The sequence below is a fragment of the Salvia splendens genome, chromosome 19 (genome assembly GCF_004379255.2).
Source record: "Salvia splendens isolate huo1 chromosome 19, SspV2, whole genome shotgun sequence".
NCBI lineage: Eukaryota > Viridiplantae > Streptophyta > Magnoliopsida > Lamiales > Lamiaceae > Salvia > Salvia splendens.
In genome coordinates, this window is record NC_056050.1 from 10,789,004 (window position 1) to 10,793,291 (window position 4,288).

A 4,288-nucleotide genomic window follows, 5' to 3' on the forward strand; every position below is an offset into this window, starting at 1 on the left:
AGCTATCCCCCTAAGGTTCCAAAACATTAGATTGAGAGACATAATTAACAAGGCGAGTTCATATCCGGCGGGCTTGAAGGACCCCCTTGAAATTCGATGAGTTGCCTATCATTCCCTTTTTGGTTTGGATCAAATGTCGTGTCCCCTCCAAGGTCTACTACGTCGATCATGTTTGAAGGGTTATCACCAATGGCTCCCGAATTGGCTTGCATGTCCATGTCCATACCAAAGTCCCCCCCCATGTTCCTCTCCATCAAAATCTTCGTTGTTCATTTGGGAGTAGTATTGATTGGTACTTAGTATGTTCCTCGGCGTCCGGCCCCCTTGCCCACCCTCCACCCCTTGCCGAGGGTTGTCTTGCCGAGCCTTGCATGCCACCTCGCCGAGAGGTGAACGATCCTCGGTGCTCGTTCATGGAGTCCTTCGATGCACCTATGTCTCCAACCACTTGGGAGAAGGGGGTAAAGGCCGAGCCAGAGTGGTGAGAGTAGCCCTTACTGCTTTGTCGATCTCCTCGCTTGGCTTGATTGACCGGTTCTCCTCTAAATTCTTCCTGTAGTTCGCCCATAATATCCGGACCGGACCATACCCGATTTTCCACATCTTTTTCCACGGGGATGATTTTTGTTTGAACGGCCGAGCCTTTGTTCCTCCCTTATTGTTTCCACATGTTTTTGTTCGGCAATTTTTTTTTTCTTAAACACCTTCACGGTGGAGGGTTCGTGGGTCCCTCATCCCTATATATCATTGAACGGCAATTTACAAAGACATGTCTAAAAGTGACATGTCGGGGACTTAAGGAGTAGAACAGTGTCCCACCCCAAAATGAGACGGACACCAATCTATTCCTTGTACAAGAAGGCTACAATCCAAAACCAAACAACTATGAAGACTATATCACGTCCGGCCCATTGTCTTCCTCTCAACGACTGTTTCGGTCTTCATGTGGAGGCTTATTTGGGATTCAATTCCTGGGTGCCCGGGACAGCATTGGCATTTTGAGGCCAAAGAAATATTCCTCCATTGGAGCTTTGTATCCACTGGAATTCTGTTTGAAATAAGCCTCCACATGAAGACCGAAATAGTCGTTGAGAGGCTACCATGCCAAATATCGCCAAGTGCAGGGATATAAGGCCGACAAGCCCGGTTTGAGTCCCAGGCCGAGGCGAGAGAGAAGTTTCCGCATCGTATCAAGGTCCATCTCGGAACATCGGGGTTGTCGGGAAGGATAGGGGTATTCATGATTTCCTCGGCCACAGATGGTGGCATGCCTGTTTGATTACGAGTGGTACAAACCTTAGCCCCATCCCATTGTCCGTTCCTCTAGAAGTCCGCAACCCTTGTAGTGGGGTCACCCCTTGTATCAATACATAGATCTCTAATTGGTTTATCCCCGAGTCAAGTGTCGTCCCAAAACATGACCCTTCCATCTCCAATAATCCAACGGATGTTAGCCTGGGTGAGGGGCCAAGCAGCAACCAGCCTTCGCCAAGTCGGGCTGCTCCTACCCGAAGGCAACCGGGCCAAAGGTGATTTCGAGGTACAATATTTGCTGTACATGTGTGAGGCCCATAGGGAGGATTGCTCTCTAAACCGCCACCACAATTTCACACTAAAGGCTTTCAACACATCCTCGAACCTTCTTAGTCCGAGACCTCCTTCCGAGGTGGGTAAGCAAACCTGGTCCCATGCGATCCAGTGGGTTCGTCTTTTACCCTCCACGGAGCCCCAGAAGAATCTTGCAAATTGCTGTTCCATGAGCTGTAGGGCCCCTTTTGTCGGTTCGATCGCTTGGAACACGTGTATTGGAATGGCCTCAACGGTACTTTTAATCAATGTCAGCCTACCCCCGAAGGACAAATGTCTATGTGCCCACCTGAGATTCTTCTGGAAATTTTCTCTCGAAGGAAGAGGAACATGTAGGTCCGTTTGGCACCCTTGTAAATAGGGACTCTGAGGTAAAGGAAGGGGAATGTACCTCAAGTGAAGCCACCCTCTGTTTCCACCGTGCCAGCCCAATCACCATTATTCTCCGTAATGTAAAAATTACTCTTCAAGAGGTTAACCTTCTGCCCTGAGACCGCCGTATACTCATCCAAGCAAGATCTGACCCGTAGAATAGGTTCTATCGCCGCTTGCGTAAATATAACTATATCATCAGCATAGGCCAAGTGACTAACCTCAGAACACGCGCATGTAGACCTGAAGGTTATCTCTTTCTTTCCCAATATCAGCTCGTCCAAATCTCGCGAGAGGTACTCTGCTGCGATGATGAAAAGTGATTGGGAGATGGGGTCCCCTTGGCGCAGACCACGGGTGGACTTGAAAAAACCAGCTGGGGCTCCATTTACCAACACCGAGAACCAACAATACCCAATGCATGTTTCGATGAGATTCAAATACGTTTCCGGGAAGCCCATACGGCGCATGACTTTGATCAAGAATGGCCATTGAACCCGGTCATAAGCCTTTGCCATATCAATCTTGATCGGGACGTTTGATGCGGGCTTCCTTCTATATAATTCGTGAAACAATTCTTGAGCAAGGAGGACGTCGTTTAGAAGCCTTCCCTTAATGAAGCCACTTTGATTCGGGGAGACCACCTTGGGGAGGACGGGGGCCAGCCTAGAAGCGAGGATTTTTGTGATAATCTTGTTTGAAACGTTGCAAAGGCTAATTGGGTGGTAATCCGACCATGAAGCCGGATTATCCTTTTTTGGTAAGAGCACAATCATCGTCGCGGTAATACTTCGTGGGAGGAACGCCCCGTTGAAAAACTGTACTACCGCCTCCCCCACATCCTGGCCAATGATGTCCCAGCAACTATGGTAGAAGGACGCCGTAAACCCGTCGGGACCCGGTGTACTATCTGCTGAAATACTCCAAACTGCTCGCTTAATCTCCTCCTCGTTGGGCGGTGTGGCAAGGTTCTCCAAGTCCGAGATATGTGGGTGTTGTCGGATCAGGTTTAGGTCCAGTTCAGCCAGGGGAGAAGCTGGAGGGGGAGAAGCTCCTCCTTCTCTCTAAACACAACTCCCTATTGTCCCGCCTTGTAACACCGTTGCCAACCACCGCCGCCCTCTTCAACTCAAGGTCTTCACCCTCGCTTCCCTCCCCTCCACTCCGACCACAACCCACGGCCTTCTTTCAACCCTCACGACCCTTAACACTGCCGGCCTCCGCCTTTGTGTCGGATCTTACACCGTCACCTCCGCTTCCCCCCGACCACACTGGTGACTTGGCACACGCTCGGCCATGCCAGACCATCCGCCGGACACGTCGCCGGGGCCCGAGGAACCTCGCACCATCTCGGACCAGCGCATGGTCTTTCGGTCGGCCGAGGACCCCATCCCTAATCCTCCGAGCAAGAAGATGAAGCAAAAAGCCACAAAACTCAAAATGAGGAAAAGTACCCCGGCTCCTCCAACTAAAGGAAATGGTCGGAAAAGGTTTGTTCTTTCACCCCTTCCGGAGGACAAACAACCTTGGAAGAGGCTCGAGTTCGGGTCGGAATACTCGTCCCCACCCAGGAGCCCTAAGTGCAAAGGGACCATCTTTCCGGCGAGCGCGCCGAGTGATCAAGGGGACAACGGCCGGCGGGATGAAGTAGAAAGTGCTTCGCGCACCAAGGAATGCCAATTGGCCATTGCCAATGCGGTCCTATCGACCATGGCCTCCAAAAATCAAAATTCCGACCAGGTTGCCGGTGCGGCCGCCGGCGACGACCATGCCGTCGAAGAGGAGGACGTGACCCCTCCGGATCATGACAAACCTAAAGTACATGCGGCAGCAAAAGCAAAAGACTCATTGGAAGTAGTGGAAGTCAACTTACCCGAATTGGAAGTGGGAACAAAAACTCTTTTCGAAAGTGGCATGGCGCCTTGCCCACTTGGAATGTCACGTGATGTCCTAGCCGTTGGAGGGCTAATGCAGCCAAAAACTACCCATCTCCTACACCTCGCAGCCTTGGATTTGGCAGACAAGCTCGACACCATGACCGCCCTACCACTTCTCGACGCCGGCCAGCCGGAGGATGCGCACATGGCCGATGGGTCTCACTACTCTTCCCTTCTGGAGTCCATCCAAGCCTTGCTTGCACCTACGGGGCCTTTCATCCCCTCCTTTGAGGTGTTTCCCCCTCTAGCGAGAGGGCGGACCTTAAAACTTCGAGACACGTTCGAGGCTGGCGCGGCAAAGTCGACGGCTTTTGTGGCTTGGTCGAGGCCGGAGCCGCCTGGCCTGGCACAGCGTGCGGAGGCGAATGTGAACCTGGCCGGAAGGGAAGCTC